Source organism: Chaetodon trifascialis, chromosome 6 (assembly GCF_039877785.1).
Source record: "Chaetodon trifascialis isolate fChaTrf1 chromosome 6, fChaTrf1.hap1, whole genome shotgun sequence".
Taxonomy (NCBI): domain Eukaryota; kingdom Metazoa; phylum Chordata; class Actinopteri; order Chaetodontiformes; family Chaetodontidae; genus Chaetodon; species Chaetodon trifascialis.
The window spans coordinates 4,617,779-4,638,716 of NC_092061.1; the positions used below are offsets into that span (position 1 = coordinate 4,617,779).

The window sequence follows — 20,938 nt, forward strand, 5'->3', positions numbered from 1 at the left end:
ATAGAAAAGGGAGAAAAATTAGGCTTCTTGCCCATAAGAAACAATTTGTCAAAGATTTTATGGATCCTACTTTTGAGCCTTCTCGTAGCAGAAGAATTTTAGGGAAACTTTGAAGGGAGACAAAAGACAAATTGTTCTATTTTTCTTTAAAAGGCAACATAACTCGGCGTAGAACAGAAGCGTAGCGTCATTCTGGCTTTTAATTGTTTCATATTTTGCGCATTTGATTTGACAGACAGACAGCAGGACACCAAAAAAAAAAGAAAAAAGCACACAATCAGGATGGAGCTGATTTTAAACAGAGAGGCTTCTGGGTACTGTCTGAAATCTGTTTCCCCACATTTCGTAAGTCTGCCTGCACAGACTACAACCGTGTCAGGTGTATGATTTTGATCAGGACGCGCGGCAGCTTTGATCACCCTGCCGGCTTTTATCAGCACGCGTGCTCTTTTCATAACCAAATAGGACCCAATTATGTCAAGCACATTGTTCTTAACCTGGAGTAGCAAAGCACTACACAGAAAGCAGAAAATAACTCAAGTGAAACATCTCTTGAAGGAAAAAAAATCCCTTTATTTAGCTGTCAAAAAATATACTTGTTAGACTCCATCAATTACAAGAAATAAATAGAAGTTTCAACGCGTGAAATATTTTCTTCCATAGTATTCTCACATGTACAAAATTAGAAAAAATAAATTAATTGGTATATTAGTGCAAGGTCATAGTATTTGTCAGAGAAATAAAGAAGAGGGTGCAGGTCCAAGCGGGGTAATGTGAGGTTTATGAGCGGACATCTTGAAGCTCCTCTCCACTTCATCAGGATTCATCTACCTAAAAAAGAGAAATATGAAAATTACTCGAACAATTCATAGACATTCCAGTACCTGAGCTGATTATTTACCAAATATTACATGTCATCAAATCAATCGCCATGAAAACCCTTTAGTGAGACTAAATCATCGTTCCCAGCTGGTGAGGCTCTTCCAGCAACCTGTCAGTTACAGTAACAAACACACAACCCCTGTGTGCACAGCTGAAGCATGAGGGACAGCACTTGTTGTAGAGTTTCATCACATCCCAAAGCGAGATCCTTGAATGAAAGGAGTTCAGTGAGCTGTGAGTTCCCGGTGTACTTGACGGTGACAAAGGCCTCAACAATAGCCGCTGACATTAGTCCCCCTCATATCACACTGCACTTTCCTCTCATTGTTCCCCCTGCACTTCTCACATGTATTGTCTTACGTGATATCCTTAGAACCTGATAAGACGCCCAGCGAAGGTTTTTGTAGCTGAGGACACAGGCCTGGGAGTGTCTCAGGGTTACAGCTGCTTATTATTCTCTCATAGAGGAGACTGGGAGACTGTAGGGTCTGGGGAACGCCTTATCGGATCCCCTTTACACCCGGTCTAACCTGGGTTACCTGCACCTCCAGCCCTTCCTCCATTACTCTTGCCATACCTGACACTCCCTTCCTCCAGAAGGACATTATGGTATTGCATTTCCCACAAACTATAGAGCTCGCTGACAAGCATGGGAGGTATTCTGGGGCCAATACGAATGTATAGGCTGTACGGAACAGCTGGGGTCATTGGAGACAGTAAGGAAGCCTGATTGGCTCAGTGAAAACGTCAGTGTGTGGTGTCATTGTCTGCATAACAACAGAGGCAGAGCAACATGTCCTTTCAGGGTTCCAGGAGGTGCCTCTTAAAGGTTTACTCTAAATCTACTGGCTGATTTATGCTGTCAGACAAATCTCTCAAAAGTGGATGTGTCCCTCACAGGTTGCTATAAACCTGCATCTCTCCTCAGTCTTTTTCCAGGAATACAGAATGTCCAAAAGTACTTTTTTGGCCGGGGCTGTCTCCTTCAACAAATTTCTCTGATGTTTGCTTGACAAGACAGAACAGTTCAGGGTTGGCAGAGGGTCCCTGGACCATCAAAAGCCAAACTCAGACCAGCTCTAAAAGATGAAGAGAGGTGGATTCAGACAACTCAAGCACACCACTCTGCCTGCTCACAGCACCTCAAGGGCAATGCTGCCTGCCTGGCCTGTCTGTCTATCTGTGGCAGCTGATCTTAGTCAAAGCTACATATGCCTCTCTCCGCATCCTCCTCATCTTCTCTGCTGACACTGCAGTTTAATGCCTATATAAGGATGATGTCCGCAGTGTGTGTGTGTGTGTGTGTGTGTGTGTGTGTGTGTGTGTGTGTGTGTGTGTGTGTGTGTGTGTGTGTGTGTGTGTGTGTGTGTGTGTGTGTGTGTGTGTGTGTGTGTGTGTGTGTGTGTGTGTGTGTGTGTGTGTGTGCTTTGGTCCAGGGCTTTGCTGATGGCTCTCAGTATTTTAGATGTTCTGGTTACATCAAACAAAGCATTTGACACTGAGGCAAGTGAAAATTGAAATAGCTGCAAAAATGTTCATCAACTTTTCAGTGTGTGGCATTTCTGACCGTGGATCAGTCAGTGGATGGTGAAGCTGATGTTTTGCTATGCATAGAGATCACCTGACATGTTTCCTGCACTCAAACCTGCCCATCTAGAATTGCTGACATTTAGGCCTGATGTTTTCTGGCCGCATGACCTTCGTTTTACAAAATATCTCCAAACACACCGCAACATAAAAACTGATTCCAAATGCACAAACAAGCATGCCGGGCCAGTAGGTGGCGATAACGTCTACACTGACGATATGTTAAACACCAGAGAAGAACATTCTGAGCAAGCGTAATTATCTTATTTTAATTTGGCATTAGTAACATGAAAGCACAACCAATAGCAGCTAATTATTCGTAATTATTTAACATCTTTGCGGCACACGGACGAGCAGTTCAAACCAAACGTAACCTAACCAGTAGTCCGCCATTGTTGTTGTTTCAGACCTACGCTCATTACACAAAGCAACAATGGCTGTGCTTGAATCGAGGTGGTGACATTTTTGCATCAAAAAGAGGCGCAAACGCAGAGAAAAACATTCATTTTTGCTAAATATCCGTATACCAGTGTAACATTTATTGGCATCTAGAGGTGAGGTTGCAACCAACTGAGTATCCCTCGCCTCGCCTGTCCCCTTCCAAGCAGGTAGTAGAACTTATGATGACTGCCAAACGTGAAAGACACTCTATAGCCAGTGTTTGGTTTGTCTTTTCAGGGCTACTGCAGAAACATGGCGGTGCAACCTGGCTCTGTGGAAGAGGACCTGCTTCCTACGCAGCTGCAAAGGCCTCATTCGAAGGTAACTGAAATATGACTCTTCTTATTTTCAGGTGACTGTGCAATAATGAAAACGTAATTATGAATATTATATTCAATTTCTGCCAGCAGATCTCCCTAAATCATACAAACTGGACCTTTAAACATCATAGTTTTTTTAGCAGGACAGCAAAACACCTGCATGACATCATGAGTGGGGTGTGGCCTGAGATGTAACTTGTACTTCTGACTTATATACAGTTCAATGGTCGATGGAAATAACAAGATGCTTTCCACAAGTGAGCTTCTCAAAACAGGATAGTTGGTGTCAAGGTATCTTTATAAACATGGACATGTTTTTATAGTTTTGGCCCTCTTCCTATCAGAGATGACTATGTTCACTGTGGTGAAATATTTGCATTGAAAACAACTCTAGATAGAGCTTTACAGAAAACCCACAGGGCATTGCAACATGTCTCTTAGCAGTTTAGTCAAGTTTTTTTTTTCTTAGTGATTCAAACCATTTGCAAAGAATTACTATGAATTTACTATAACTGCCAGATTGACCCAGTTTGAGTGAATCAACCTGGCGGTTATCGGCGGTGGTCTCATCTATTTTTGCATCACTCCACACACTCTGTTTCTAACAATATCATTGTGCCTTCGCAATGAAACTGCTGAAGATTGATGCTCCTGTCTTAGTCACAAGGAACAACTGCCAAAATGTGGAAAATAGAAAAAAAATATCCCTTAAAGTATTAACTCAATAAATAATATATCTAAAATTTAAGTGTAATGAAAAAATTATATTGTTCTTTTATCGTTTTAATCTCAGGGATTCTTCAGTGCCAATAGACTCAGATTTCCCAGACCAGACTCACAAACATGGATAGTTGTCATGCTCTCCGTCACAATGCGCATTTATGCGGAAAAATACAGAATTTTTTGGGAGAGGTCTCCCCTCATCCACAAAAAAGGATTTCATGTCAAAGTGTCCCCTGGGAAACTGATAAAGGCAGAAAGTAGTGCCTGGTGTTGCCCCGAGTCTGATAATCGGGTGGAGGAGTTGTATGCCTCGCTCTCCTTCTGCTAACTACTCCCAGTAGACTGCAGTCAGATGCCTCCACTCTCCATGAGGAGGCAACTGATGCTGCTGCTGATCTGCAGAGAATAAGACTCGACTGAAGCCTATCAGAGTTGGAAGGGACTACTAATCCAGACTGAGAAACATGATGCATACACATGCATGCATGCATATAGGTGCGCGTATAGGACGTGTGCTCGCACTATGAATAACGCTACTTCATTTGCATTATATAATATAAGACTGGGGTATGGATACAGACTATTGTACATACCAATGCCAACACACAGACTTGGGGGACTAAATAGACACACATGTACACAAATGCACAGACATGAATACCAAACATGCACAAAAATATGACTGACACACACACAAACACATCTCACCACCATCCCATTCGCTCCCTCTCCTACTTTCTGTATCTATCTCTGTCCATGCTTCTGAACCTTAGGGAGACATATTCTTTTTCATCTGTCAGTATGGATGGAAACAGACATGTTCAAAACACACAACAATGGCCTCCCCAGCACCAAGGAGGCTCTATGTTTTGTATGCTTGAAGCACTGCATTATCTCCTAAGTGTCTAGCAACCCCAGTATAGTAAATAATGGATGCTCCTCTTCCTTCTGAAAAAACCCTCTTTCACTTCAGGGACCAGTCATGGTTTACCTGTATAAATGCCCTTTCTGTGTCTTTGGAGAAATGGATAGCACTAAAGGATGTGGGTCAGACGATTTCATTAGCACAGCATTTCTCCCCGTGTCTCCTTCAATCAGCCGTTTGACAGAAGCAATGTCACTCAAAATGTCTTACAGAACTTTCATATAGAAGTCTGTGAGAAAAGGGATGCAGAGACTGCTGATCCATAGCAGGGAATTGGTGAAATATAGCCCATCTAATGCTGGAAAGGCGAGAGCGCAGTCACCTCTGTGATCAGCTGAATATCCTTGACGTCTTTAGCACGGAGACTCCGGTCTTTATGATTTGTGTGGGGGTCATGATAAACGAGGTCTCCATCCAACCTAAAAACACAGGACAGGCATAATGTTTAGTGCCACATAGAATACGTGCGGTAGAAAAACATGCAACACTGCTGCTCACATTGCACAGAATCAGTCTTCACTTGATGATGAGAGGCCTTTATGGCTTATTGGGTATTGCTTTTTGACCTACTTGTTTGTGTGTGCTTTGTAAGGAAAGTCGAAACACTAAGTAGGATTGGACTAGACCGCTGTGTGCCACCATGTAACTCAGTCTCTTTGGTCTCCCTCCCCCATTCATTCTGAGGTTACATCGAAAGAGTTTCAGCTATTGTGAATTATTTACTTGATTCACCATTCAGGCCTTTAACCCCTCAGCAAATGCACAGGCAGCCGGGGTTAAAAATACACCCCCACAGGATCTGAGTTTGACTCTCCATGCATGTGTGTGTGTGTGTGAGTGAGCATGTGCATGTGTGTAGGCAAGGATATGGGTTTAAAATATAAAACAGTATGGAACCCATGACACATAAAGCACCTTCCATTCTCTCTCTCTCTCTCTCTCTCTCTCTCTCTCTCTCTCTCTCTCTCTCTCTCTCTCTCTCTCTCTCTCACTCTCTCACACACACACACACACACACACACACACACACACGCACACACACACACACACAGGAACTCATCACAGCATCATTATGTGGGTACTTTCTGAGTGAGAATCCAGGCCGTCCCAGATGGGATTATTATAACACAGCTTGATCTGTGCAAGAGCTAAGAGTGTGATCGTGTGAGTCTGTGTGTACATGCAAGTGTGTGTGTGTGTGTGTGTGTGTGTGTGTGCGTGTGTGTGTGTGTGCGTGTGTGTGTGTGTGCGTGTGTGTGTGTGTGCGTGTGTGTGCATCTTTGTTAGACAGTAAGGGAGTCCTGACCTGTGCTTCATGACCTGAGTGAATGTGAGGGTGCACCTCTCTGTGTCTGTGAAAGTATAGAATATATAGTCCAGGCATAAAACTGTGCCATGCCGAACCATTAGCGAGAAGGTGTTTTCCTTGAAAACTGTGTCAAACTACAGAAACAGGCTTAGATTCACGTACAGGAGAGTATTTATACTGTGGGCTCATGTTGAGCCTGAGTGTAAGGCTGAAATAAACGTGTCTGCGATACATGCCTGTCTAACAGCAGCCTGATTGAGACTGCAGCAGCTTTGCTGTCTGACTGAGTGAATATTAATGTCACCAAGATATGTGGGCCCTAATGGATCTGCGCACACACACACACACACACACACACACACACACACACACACACACACACACACACACACACACACAGACACCAACTCTGCTTGGCCATGTTGCCGTGCTATGTCCCTGGCATGCAGCAGTGTTGTCATGGATACCCCCAGACACATCCGCCATCCCAAAAGCGGGGGGATGCTGAGCGCTTCAGAGGGGCTGGCGCCGAGGCCCCCGCCGCCCACCCCCCATCCCCAGCCCCATACCCTCAACCCCCATTCTCTATCCCCTTCCCCCCAAAACTGAATCCCTGTCCCTTATTCTCCCCGAAAAACCGGCTCAGCCTCAGAAAGGCTCTGTGCTCGTCAGCTGGGGAGGCCTGGAAGCGCACGGCAGCTATCTTGTCCCAGTGTTGGGGCCTGCATTGCTCTTAGCTTCAGTGGGTTGTAATGTGACATGGATGGAACAATGAAGAGTGACGTGTAGACAGAGCCAGTGCCAGTTTAAAGCTTGTCTCAGAAAACCTAAAATAGATGTCGAACAGGGGAAATGAATGATGCTCTGGGTGTGTGTGCTTGTCTTCGTATGTGCGTGTGCTAGCCCAGGGCTATGGTTAAGCCTGTAGTTTATCCTGATCTGATCCTTTTCATTAGCCATTATCAATAATTCAACAATGCACTTGCTTTAATGGTTTAATGTGGGCAAACCCTCAATCGGCACACATCCGCACTGACACACACACACACACACGCTTGCACACTCTACTTAATAGCACTCACTCTATTGGCCTGCGCCCAGTGTCACTGAGGTGAATATAGATGTGTAAACGTGCACATAACACAGTCAGTGCATCTAAAGCTTTCAAAGGTAAATACCTATCAATCAGGGGAAACATTTTGCACCAGCAGGCAGTCACAGAAGCCTTTGATTTAGAGGAGAAATCATTTATTATTCCCCTACAAAAGTCTGTTTTACTGTATATCAAGTAATATTTCCAATAAAAAAAGGCACATCAAATCCTCCACTCTGCGACAAGGAAATGAAAGGGTTAATCTTTTATGACACGTCCCCTCCCATCCGTGCTCTCTTTTGCCCTCCCTTTCATATTCTCCAGCATGGCAGTGCTCAGTGTCTGCACATATGCTGGAGAAAAAAAGAGGATCCTCTTTGATTGGAAGGCTAATTTGAAGTGTCAATTATTCTTATGCAAATGAAGGTACAGTTTCTCACATCTGAAATGGGTTGGGGGGCACAGATGGGTGCGTATATGTGTGTGTGTGTGTGTGTGTGTGTGTGTGTGTGTGTGTGTGCAAATCTCCCTCCAAAAACATACAGCGCCATTCCACCCCCCCTCCAACTCTTCAGCTATACCTCATAGGGAAGAAAGCTGACATACAAAGACAGCCGGCATAATGGGACGAGGATATTTGCATGCACATTGTCCACACTGAACGGCAAACAGATCATAAATTGAGAATACAATGCCAAAACAACAACAAAGGCGTAGAAGTGCAAGTCAGCGCCCAAAAACATTTGACAATACGCCGGCATGGTTCTATGTTGTAATGTAAATAATGAAAAGATGTTGGGTACACAGGAACGAAACAAGAGCTTGGATGTATCATTGGAAGTATTGTGGGGGAACAAAACAACTTACTAAAGCTTTTGTCATTTAAACACTTTCCAGTAACATCCTCTTTTGCTCTTGCCATACCAGAGGTGCAAGTGAGAAATATAATCCCAGCGTCTGCACAGAGAGAGCGGTACAAGAAGATCCCGTTTAAAGAAAAAGTGAGAGAGAGTGAGGGAGAAATTGAGAGCGACAGAGTGTGCCTAAAAGCATACATTTGCGTCAGAGTACAGCATGTGAGTGACTGCACGCTCCTCTTTATGGTAATTAAAGCTTCAGACTCCAGCCTAAATCTGGATGAGAGATTTAGACCGGCAAAGAGAGACAGAGTGAGGATGAAAAAGGAGAAAGGAAAAAAGAAAAAACAAGCAGACAGACGGAAGACTCTGCAAATAGAGTCTGTTGTCTGACCCTCTCAGCTGATGTGGTGGTTCAAGTTTTAAAAAAAAAAAAGGGCTTTTCAGGCCCAAAACAGGATCAAACAACCTGCTGTGGAGTCCGGTTACACCATAACAATGGCTTACATTCAGTCTCAGCCTCAACACACAAGCTTTTACCTCAAAGGGTGTAGAGGGAGAGAGTAAGTCTGGTTTGGAGGGTGGGTGCACGCGGGTATGGAGGGGAGTCTAGCGATATCTTAGACGATAATGGTGTTCAACAGATTAGATGGTATCAGCCTACCATGTTTGTTTTCAACTGTCGGCTTCTGCGGCTCTGCTGAGATCTATGGTCAACCCCGCAGGCACTCTCAATCTCAAGGAAACTTTTAGATATTGCCGGAGAAAGTGAAGCACTCTGATAGATAGCATTCAAAACTCTTAGATAAAGACGAGCTGGTGAAGAGAGCAGCTGGGGACAGATCACTGTCTAACAGGAAATACAGAGACATCCTGGAAACCCGCCGTCGTCAAAATCTGTTATTGTCCGACTGATCGCATTGAGCGTTTCGATGGACTTCTAATTGACTGGTGAACGGGTGCATTTTTGTTTACCCCTCCCTTCATTAGCTCAGGATTTTCAACTCAGACATATTGACGGATTCTTAAAGATATCATATAGCCAGCGACAACAGCCGTCCCTGTAAGCTTCTCTGTCCACAGCAGACAATCTGATTAATCACAGACCCACAATAGGCAGCTACTATCTGCTAACCTCCTAAGACCCTCCTGCTCAAGCAATGAAGAGCAGCCTTGGCAACTTGTATTTGTTTTGCACTGGTTCAGTAGTTCTGGAGAAATTAGTATGCAGTCAGGGATGGGAGAGCTTGTCAAGATCAGGGGGGGGATCTCTACCCACCCACCGGGTGGATCTACATTCATGAACAAGGTTGACAAGAAAGCTGACTAGTGTAAAGACAAGGAGCAAATAAAATGGCGGAGAACACCATGAATATTCCTTTTCATATGAGTGCACTGAGAACACCTTCACAGACGGGCCCTTCCTCTATCTGTCTGTCTTGCATGTCTGTTCATCTGTCAAGACGCTCGCTCTCTCTTTTCCCTTCTCACACCCTCCAGCCCCTCTTCTCTTTTCCAAAAACTATGTGTCATGCACGTCAAAATGCTAAGGCCAGTCCTTTTGAGGGTGTTCTGCTGGACCATGGAGCGAATAAACATCCATGTCAGGAGAAAGCGATCTGGGGCCCTTCTCTCACTGAGCCCGAGCTCTCCTGGGAAACACACAGCTCATACAATGGATAGAGGAGGCCTTTTGTTGAGTCTCTGGGAGCTGCAGGGCTAGCTCTGGATCAAACAGGGGTGTGTGTGTGTGTGTGTGTGTGTACATTTCGACATTTTGCACACGCGCAAGCACACACACACATACACGCGAGCCAACCACACTGACACGCGAGAGTGAGCGCACACACCTTCGCCCACACACACACAGAATCACAGACTTTCCTCATCTCCCTAAACTCAGTGTGACTAAGTAAACTTCTTCACCCTTTTGCAGTAGTTACCGAGGGCAGGAAGATGAATTTGAAATAGCCAGCAGGGGAAGAGAGGAGAGACAAAGAGCAGAATGGTGACGTAAATCAGCATTGGACTGATTTAGACTGGTTTAGTGTCAGTCTAAAGGGGCTTTCTGTTGTACTATATACAAATCACAGTTCAAAGCCAGTGGCTGGGTTCCTTCCTGGGGTCCACAGCAGGGAAATCCTGCAGAGAAGTGTCTAATACTTATGGGTAGCCTGTGTGTGTGTGTGTGTGTGTGTGTGTGTGTGTGTGTGTGTGTGTGTGTGTGTGTGTGTGTGTGTGTGGCACAGCTATTTCTTGCATAGGCTTGAGAAATGCATGAGCTAATATTGCCATAATGAGGGAGGGGCTGCACAGAATGGCAACACAAGAAGTAGATGATTGCAATTGTGCTTGACAAAAAAAATGTTTTAAACACTTAAGGGCAGCAGTTGAGTGAGCGCGCTCTAGATGCACGTTAGTGAAATGCTGTATGCACCACTATCAGCTGCCATTGTCTAAGAACTGTGTCTGTCCTGGCTGAATAGTGTGAACAAGATGTGGTACAGACACTCGAACACAAAACTGCTACAGCTCATCCTCTCTTCCCAGAATGCATTTTAATAAATCTCCATTCCAGCCACTGCCTTGCTCCTGGCCGTCTGCCCGTGCTGTAGGATCTATGGGAATTCTCCTCACTGAAATGAACTCACACCGTCTGACCCTATTCATCCCCAAGACTGCACTTTCTCTGGGACTCCCCCCTTTGCAGTCCCCCGGTTTCCCACAGACCCCCTCTCTATCTTTGCATCCTCCCCTTTTTCTCCCTACCTTCCCACTGCCCCCACCACTCCCAAGTCTCTGCCTTGCTTTCAACTCCAATTTTGGGCACAATGAAGTTGTTCTGGCTGACAGTTTGGCCAGTAGAATAAGTGTTGTTTGAGCCTGCTGTGTGGCCCTGTAGTGGGCCCATTCTCCCCCTCGCCGGCTCAGTTACCGAGAGCCTTGTTGGTGGGACACGGAAGCCATCCGTCCCCACGCTCCCACCCTGACCCAAACAATTAGCCTCAAACCACACTCAGGCTCACCTGCGCCTCCTCTTTACTCACGGGCACAAACGCAAACATAAAAAGAGCTGTCAGCGGATAAACAGCACTTTTGCAACAGGAGATTTGAAAGTGTATGAAGTCTTCAAACTTTCATATTCTCGCCTATGTCATGAGTTCATCACGATAGCATGTGGTGCCCCTCCATATCGCATCTGTTATGGCCCAGTCACTGCTACACCACAGCCAGGTTGGCCTGATTTACTCAGTTACTCCATGTCTTGTAGGACGTGTCAGAAAGGATTCTGTATTGGGGTCAGCTGGAAAGACAAAGCCTGCAGCCCTCTCTCCTCTGTCGCTTTCAGTAAGCATCAACCAGCCTCTCTTTCTCTCACCCCCCTCTGCACCCCCCCTTACCCCCTCTGTTTCTTTTCCAGTTCTATGTTTCTCTGTTCCAATGAGTTATCAAACAAATATAAAAAAGAGTCACGCTATAAATATTCTTCTTGTGTGTATCCCCTCTGACACATACACACAAAAGCCACACACATACACGCACACACAGAAGCCAGGACATGAGAAAGTGGCTGGGAGAGGCCCTGATGGGGGGACCATATGTCCAGGCGTTGTATATCAGTCGGCTCGCCCTCAGCGCTCTGCCAGACCACCATAACTTAGTTTGTCTTCAGCGCAAAGTTTGGTCCAAGCTTGGCTGGGTTCATTAGGAACCTATTCTCTGGAGCCAATGAAGCTCAACAGACCTCCAACAAAGGAGCTAATCACACCCACTGCTGCTCTCCCTCTCTCCCTGCCTCCCTCACCTTCGCTCTGCCTCTGAAAACTCGATATCTCTACTATTTCCACAAGGTCTCGATCGTTTACTGAATAGAAACCAAACAAAAGTAATCATTCGGTGCCAAACAATGGTAACTGTTAACTGAACTTAAGACAATAATGGCACAATCTGTAAACTGTAGAGCACGAGGAATAAACAATCAGTGGTGGCAGAAACATAGCAACTGTCCAATGGTCGTACGTTTCATTCCTTTGTGTCTGAACAGCTATGGTACAGAAACAAAAATGGATAATTGTGCCTCCACTGAAGAGTCACACCTGCGACTGTTGTTGTTGTTGTATATGAGTGGACTTCCGATGTGTCATGTCTTCACCTGACAGACACTTGCTGTCTCGGATGCGAGCGTTAGCGGGATGCGGTTTGTGGAATGAACGCCTGGCAGCAATGTGTTTGTGAGTGCATGTGTTTGTGAGTGCATGTGTGAGCAAAAAGGATGCTGCGCACTGACAATGGAGAGCTCCAGGCTGCTGAATACTTGAAATGACCTTGAACCTCAGCATTCTCCATTCCCATGGCTGCAGGGACGGTGAGCACGTCTGTGTGTTTGAGCATGTGTGTGTTTGAGAGGAAGAACAATGAGGCTTTGCTCGTCTGTGCACATAATAGCTCTTCCAAAATTCTGTAACAGTCAAAATATTTCCAAAATATCAACAGTGAATAATGCCGGAAAGATTTCACAGCCTTTGAATTTATGAAGAAGTTCACTTTGCTTCTACAAAAGTGGAAATTTTAAAAACAGCTTCATCACATTATCACATCAGAGTGAGCTATCCACTGTCACACGTGTGCTGCACTACTTCCTGGCCTGCAGTGACCGTGTTTGCTCACTCTGCATCCAGCAGAGAAAGACGCTTGTTCCATACCATGTCCCCCGCTGTGCACACAGCCTACAGGCAAGCATGAATGTGGCTGATCTGGACATGGCTTAAACACACAGACACTGTACACACAGGATGGTCCCAAAGCACACAAATACACACACAAACAGACACACATGCATGCACTCTGATGAAGAGGACTTGGTTGGGTTAAGAATGACGGTAGGGGGTAGGGCCGGCGAAGGGAGACCCAGCGAGGGGTGGTAAAGGCCATGTCACCGGGCCCTGCTTGGACATAAATGTCAGCAGCATGACTACCTGTACACGGAGAGCCAGCAGTGAGAGGGAGCGCAGGAGATCATCAAGAAGAGAAGGATAAAGAGGAGAGGAAGAGACTGACCAAAGACAAAGGAGAAAAGCTTAACCGCAGCTCAAGAGCAGGTTTTAGGACAATGATTTTACCTTAAACCTAAAACGATTCAGGATTTAAAGGCTGGGCTGAAAAATGTACAAAGGTACAAAAACTTTTAGGGAATATTAAATGACGGCTTTTCTAATTAAAGCAAAGCTCTCTGCAACATCAAGACTGAAGGTATTCTACCAAAACTCTGTCAGATGCATTACTCAAACAGCGAGCACATCTCCCTCTCATGCCCTCCGTTACCACTCCTGCTCCCCATCCATTAGATGTTGAACATTTCAACTTTCAAAGTGGAGAGAGAACACAATGCCCTCTGCAGCCTAAAAACACTGAATACATTATAAGCATTTTGCACTTGCACTTTAATATTCCAACAGATACAAACAAACAAGCACGCATACAGTATACACTGAGATTGTGAGGAAAATGGTTTTTTTTCTGTCTTTTAAAGGTCAAAACACAACCCTGCACTATTCTGAGGCACTTTGAAGACCAACAAAACACTTCTACACATGCACTCAATGTTAAAAGAGATAAAATCCACTTTACAGCTCCGCAGGTAACAACAGAAAGTGTGTACATTGTGATGCATTTTCTATTCATCCATGCATTAGGGAAGAAGCTCTTAAAAACAGTGCATGTGGACTATAAGCAGGAGCCTTGTATTTCATGTACAAGGCAATCAATGTGGATGTTTTCATATAGGTAAAAACCACACAAGTGTAGTGGGACTTAACTAAAATTGGAAATGCAAGCACACGAGAAGACACACAAACTCAGACAAAAAGGTAGTGATACAGGCTTTGATCCCAAAGGACAATAAGGGGCAAAATCAGACATTATAATACATTAAATGCCCAATTTAAATTTAACATTACATTGTGAGATGGAGAAAGGCTGAATGAGATATGAACTCACTGTGTTGACTTCATCTCTATATTATAACACATAATGAAGGTGTTTATGTTCTTATGAAGACAAAGGCTTCACAAGCAAGATTCGGGGCAGAGAAGACGTCCCTTGCAGACATGGGCGAACCATAGATTTCGGCATTTATATATTATTTATTCTCTTTTCATGCTGCACATATTGTAATTGTTGCCCACACACAATGCATCCACAAGATACACACTAAACAACACGGTGTTCAAAGTATTTGCTTTGTTGTGAGGGTAAACACAAATGGAAAAAAAAAACCTTATCACCTGTTTGTTGAACTAAAATTACACTTTTCATTCAAAACCAATTGAATCCTGTCCATAACAAATGAATTCTAGTAGTTGTCTAGGAACAATTATTATTATTATTTGTTGGTTTTTGTTCATTTTGCTCCCACGCAGTCTATGATCATGTGATTGGCACAGGGTGTGTTGTACAAGTTTGATTTAAATGTAGGGTTGCGAGTCACTGAGGTCATGTGCCAGTCCGAGTAGTAATAGCTAGTAAATGATGGCTGTTATATTGGAGCAGCAGCAGATACTTACAATCATGCTGATATTCTTAGTTCACTTGAATTTCAAGTCACCATGTGTACTGTAGAATAAACTTCCCTCATTTCAAGACTGATTGCTGGTGAGTTTCACTGATCAGAATACCTTAAATGCAGTATTTCAGTTTTTAGGGGGGAAAAGTAAAAATGTTGAATAATCATGTTGAACTTCAAGCATCATAGTGATTTAAAATGTGTATACAGATTAAATAACAAACTGTGTGTGTTATTGAAATACACTCTCATCGCCCTTTACCGTAACCTTAACCATCATGACTAAATGTGTCGCCCCAGCCTTTACTCAAACCCTAACCCTTAAAACAAAGTCTGAACCCTCAAACAGTCCCTCTGAAGGTCTGTCTCAAACTAACAAATAAATGTCCTCACTCTCCAAAAAATGTCCTCCCTCCCAAGGTCTAAAACTCAAATTGGTTCTCACAAAGATAGCTGTACAAGTACACACACACAAACATAAACACACACAATCTCCAGATGGCCATAGAGAGTAAATGCCCTGGCAAACACAGCAACAACAGATTCCCTGAACCCAAACCCGAGGCCATCTTCCTCTCAGCACGCACTGTCCTCAGAAAAAAAAGTCCAACACCCTGATATACAATTTTTCCTTTTCCCCCCTTTCCTTCATTTCCTTTTGTTTCCTCCAATTCTAACCTCTGCCTGGAATCGCAGCAAAGTTCCTCAGTGAAAGCGGTGTGTTCTACTCATCACCGACACTTTTACAGATCCTCAGCCAGACAGTGGTGATTTGTGCCTGTGTTAAGGCAGAACTACTCCTTGCCTCTTTCACAATATAGATTGCTGCCATTATCTGGAGCTATTCCTCCAGCTGACACAAAAAAGAAGAAGAAAACATGGGGGGAAAAGGATGAAGGAATTTCTCCCAACCGCTGTATGAATTGCTGATGGGACCTGAGTGACAATTTGGTATGCAATTGTCAGCGTCAGTCACAGAGACGTTGTCATGTCTGATTCCTGTCGTGTGGAGCCAAGCTTTGGTGGGTACAGTCTGCTGTCAGAGGACAGTTTTCCATTGACCAAGTCCAATCAGCATCAAAACACTTTTATTGGTATAGCTGAGAGGGATTAAATGGGGTTTGGGGATTAATTTTTGGCTAATATATATGCTATTACATGCATTCACATATCCCAACACGCTAACATTTTACTTTGCGCCAAGACCTTTGACTGTAGCGGAAGCTGACTGATATTTTAAATAATGTGGTGTGAATGTGGCGGAAATGCAAATTCACCCGCAAATTCAGCTGTCGCCTTTCACATTGAGGAATTAAATCAAAGCTTTTGTGGCCGCTGGGCATTGAGGGTGGGAAAAACGGCGAAGCGAGGGGGTTCCTCGGGCCACTCGCTCGGGCTGTGAATGAGCCGGTGCCCAGGCGGGAAAGATGGTGTGCCAGTGGTGAGCTCTCTGCTAATTGATTGCCTCTACTAACAAGAGCATAATGTATTCTATTGTGATCACCCTTTGCCCATGTTCATTAAGCCAGGAAGCAGCGTGATCTTTTCTTTTTGTCTCGCTTCGGCCCCTTTTCCATCCCCTGCTCCTCTCATCCCCTCCTCCCAATCCTCTTTTTCTTCCTCGCTCCTCTTCTCTCTGACCCTCTCTCTCTCTCTCTCTCGCTGCATGGGGAAGGTGATGCAAAGGTGGTATGACAGGCAAAGCATCCCTCGCCACCCCGAACGCAAAAAACGAAGAGGAACAAAGGACAGATGGAGGGAATGGAGTAGGTGGCTGGTGGGATGCTGCGGGAAGGAAGTGCGGATGAAAGGACGAGAGGAGAAGACAAGGACGGGAGATGATGGCTGAGAAGGTAGAAGAATGTGGAAACAAAAGGAAGATGGTGGGAAAAGAAGACGCAACGCAAGTGTGAAAAAAAGATGAAGATCAGAGAAGCACCTCTTGCCATCTCCCTCCATCCCTCTCTTTTTCTCCCCCTCCCCCTCCCACTCCTCTGTTCCCTGTCAGGTTCCCACTCGCTCCTGCTCTCCCCCGCACCTCTTCTTTTTACCCCCCTTATCCCCTCTTGCCCCTTTTTCACCCACCTCCCTTCCCCGCTTCTGCTCCTCACCCCATCTCTGGTTCACTCTTAATAAGAGCTGGCGGGACAATAGTACCATTGTTGCCCGTGTTTGGGAACCCTGGACTGAAACAATCGCTGTTTACCCAAGCAGTGGCACAGCCTGGACCCTCTCCTTCATTACAGCCGGGCCAAGTCTGATTAAGTCTGTTCCGCAAGTGCCACAATAAGCCACTGAGTCAGCCCCGACGACTCATCCACTCTGTCTATTCGCTCTCCCTCCATCTCTTTCTCCAACACTTCCTCCCCTGTCTTTCTTCTACAGTCATAACTTGATTTGGATTTTCTCCCTCTGCTTCCACCTGCTAGCACTGTCGCCCTCTGATTTACATTTTGTCACCAGTGACCAGGAGAATCACATCCACCATAGGAGGAGTAGAAGAGAGAGAAATAAACGCAGAGAGGCAAAAGAAACAGAGCAGAGGTGGTGCATAAAACAAAATATTTCAAAAAGCCATCAGTTGAATCTGATCTATTTTCAAAATGACCTTCATAATCTGGGACAACGCTAATTTCTTTATTAAAAATTCCCAATAGGTTTGAACATGCTGCAGGCACTGGCAATATGACTGACTGCAAGAAATGAGAGAAAACTCTCTCTTCATAATGGTCTCAGATCATAAAAAAAAAAAAAAAAAAAAAAATCACATGGAGGTAGCGTTATCAAGCTGATGCTTGTGGCGGAGACGCACTGAATCAGTGGATTGAAAGCCTTTTCACTCAACCACATCCCTCAGCTCTGTGGCTTGTAACAGAAGTATGCTACCAGCACTATGCAAAACAGCATCATGAATATGCGTAATTAGGTGGGACTGGTGTAATTTTTCTGGGTTATGGGATGTGACATTTGTGGGGCAGGAGCATACATCAGCGTAAGCACGACTGACAAATGCATAATCCCTTTCTCTGCAATAAGGCATTTTACACTTTGCAATACAAAATATACAGTTTGGCTTCATACACTTAACGGCCGCATGCAAAAATGCATGAAATCATACACACACACACACATGCGCGTGCACAGACATGCTCAGTTAAACACACATGCAATAAAAAGCGTTGTGCATACGCCACTAAAAGAAAAGTGTGTATTTGAACACACATATAAACTCTAGATCACAGTCCTTTTAAAAAAAAAAAAAAAGTGGTGCACAAATAACAACAGAGACACAAATTTACTACATTTCTGAAAAAGGAGAAAATAAAGTCTGAGTTGAATCTCAAAGTATTCGACGTGAGGATATCAGAGGGGCACAATTACTCAATGATAATGGCAGGAATTAAATAAAAAATAAAATAAAATATGGCCCAGCCTTGGAAGGCAGAAGGACACAAAGACTGCTATTGCCAAGCAACAAGGTTAAAAGAAGACTGATACGCATGGATTTTTAACATAATATGCTACTAGATATCAGTTGGTAATGAGCTTTAGACGCTGTTGTCGGTGACCAGGAAATGCAGCATAGCTGATGAGAGAGTCGGAGCAAATTTCTCTCCACACATGACTGTGATGTTCAGAAATATGTGGAAATCGAGGAGCATTTTCTGCTTTTGAATTAGTAATTCAACAGCATTGAATTACGAAGCATCTCTTATAATATATGCTGTGTTTTTTTTTTCTTTCTTTTGCATTAGTGTTTCATTTAGATGAACCTTCAAAAGAGCTGAAAATGTGAATGCACACAAAAAAGGACAGGCACATGGGAATAGGTACACTGACAGAAGCATCTATTAATAATTGGATCATATTCTTACACAACCAGAAACACACACACACGCACATATGCGTGCACGCTTTCAACACACCTCTCTAGCTCTTCAGAGAGAGCCAATTTATAGATACTGTACTGAGCCCCCCTCACCACCTCTCGCCTCTCTCTTTGCCTTGCCATGCCCCTTTCCCTTTCCCCATTCACCCATACAGGCACAGACACACAAACACATACAGGCGCACACGCACACACAGACACACCGGCACGCACACCACCCTGCCACAATCCACCGCCCTGCCACACATACCGAAGGGGAGGACACATCCCTCATAGCACCCAGGAAATTAACTTGACATTTGATGCAGACAGAAAAAATATATTTCGGTGGGGGGAGGAAAAAAAAAACAAAGTGTACTAAAGCAGAGATAGCATAAACCCATCCCTTGTTCACCCTTCCCCACCCCACCCCGCCTTAAGCCCAGGGACGCATTCGAGGGGGATTTCAGCGATCTGCAATGCAGACGCCACTGGGTGCCCATGGAAAAATGAGCTTCATCTTTTGCCTGTCCTTCTCAGTGTATGCTGTCTGTCCCTCTTTGTTTCCATCTTTTATGATGCCAATGCTCCATTTTCATATTCACTTCCCCTCCTTTTGCGTTTGCGTCTTTCTCTTTGGGAGGAAGTTGGGAAAAAAATAAAATAAAAACAGTGTTGGAGGATCACTTGGTGGTGCATGCATTTGAAATTAAGGCGCACGTTTAAACGGGTCCTTGTGAAAGCAAAAATTCAGACTGAGGGTGTTTTAAATTGTTGTTGCCATGCTATTTCTTTCATTTTCCCATTTATCTCCTAAAATCCCGGCCACTGATATGCGCTGATATCCCTTTGCCCAGTTTAAACGCCTGCGTAAATCTGGATTAATCACTCCGAAATGAACCATCATTTGAGAGAAAGACAGCAAACATATGTCCGCCGGCTGCAATTTTGCACAAAGCAACAACAAGAGTGGTTGCTTTTACTCGGATTACAGTGCACCCACAGTTCCGTGCAAGCAGACTGGAAAATAAAGTGCAGTGTGATCATGCATATGCTCGATAAGATTAACGATCGCATCAAAAGGCCATGTAGTAACCTCGGCAAGGAGCCCAAACACGGGCGAGAGCAGGCCACAATTAATACATCATTATGCACTGCTACAGTTTATCCCCGTGAACGCACACAACACACAGCAAGACCACCGACCAGCTAGTGTCTGTCTCAGTATCCCCTGCATTAGACATGCAGGAATGTTAACATCATTATGCACAATTGTGAACGTCTGTCTGCGCCCTCCCCCTTTTCTCCTCTACCATATTGTGTCTGCGGGGCAGTCCACGTGTGTGCGTGTGTGTGTGTGTGGTGTCTGAAGGAGGGCAGCATTATTTAAATATGATTTTTATTTTGTACGCAAGTTGAAACAAATTACCGACTGTTGCGCAGCCACGAGAAGCCCTGAACGTGATGCTGTTAAAGCACGTTTACGTTCACATCAGCATTTAGTCAGAGGAAGTCGTGCAGCAGAAAATGCAAAAAAACACCTTTTAAATGGATTAAATATATTGCAGCAGGACGTTATTACATAATTGTAGGATTTATCTACAAATTAGGATTGGATACAAGTTTAGAATTAATTTGTGATGAAACACACACACACACACACACACACACACACACACACACACACACACACACACTTTGAGCACCGTGCACTGCGGTGTTGTATTATGAATCCTAAAAATGATGAGATATAATTTAAGGAGAGAACAAATTTTTCACTCTCAAGCACACAAATGAATCTTTTTGCATGTGATGCATTTGTGCTATTATCCTGATGCAGTAACCCGACCGGTGTTTTCAGTGGTCGTGGTGAGAAGCAAATCAATTAAACAGGCAAATAAATACGAGCATATTTTTTCTTTTCATGTCAGAAAGGAAACGGAGACTGACCTAGTTTGTCATTACCTAATCCCCCCAGTTACTGAACGCCCTTCTGAAAACAGCACATTTGATAAAGTTTGCACTGGGAGGGTGAGCTGGAGAGCAGACTTTCATTAGTGCTGGTGTTACTAATGTCTGCTCTGCATTTTCTCGGTCACAATATTGCATCATCCCAACACACACACTGCAAAGCTGCAGCCTTTGTATCATGTTTGTGTTCTCTGTGTTTCACAACAGCCTCTTGAATGAGCACTGCATTTTGTTGCATCATAAAAAAAAATGAAATTTCCAGCAAAATGGAAACAATACAAAGCTCCATATTGTTTAGGCATTGTAAGTAAACAGATCTACCCAGCATTTATACGCAGAGCAGACTCTACAAAGTCTTGCTTTTATGCCAAACATTGTGAAGAAGACATTTGGAATCAGA

The 20,938-nt window shown here is 44.2% G+C and overlaps 1 long non-coding RNA gene across 1 annotated transcript in view; it reads right to left on the reverse strand.

Annotated features, from left to right (window-relative positions):
• Positions 1 to 552: 552 nt before the first annotated feature.
• Positions 553 to 20,938, reverse strand: part of LOC139332881 (uncharacterized) — a 38,796-nt gene continuing 18,410 nt past the window's right edge. Inside the window, exons 3-4 of the long non-coding RNA XR_011602301.1 lie at positions 5,201 to 5,297; positions 553 to 831 (exon numbers count right to left, since the gene is read on the reverse strand). This is a non-coding gene — a long non-coding RNA (uncharacterized lncRNA). The remainder of the gene's footprint in view (positions 832 to 5,200; positions 5,298 to 20,938) is intronic.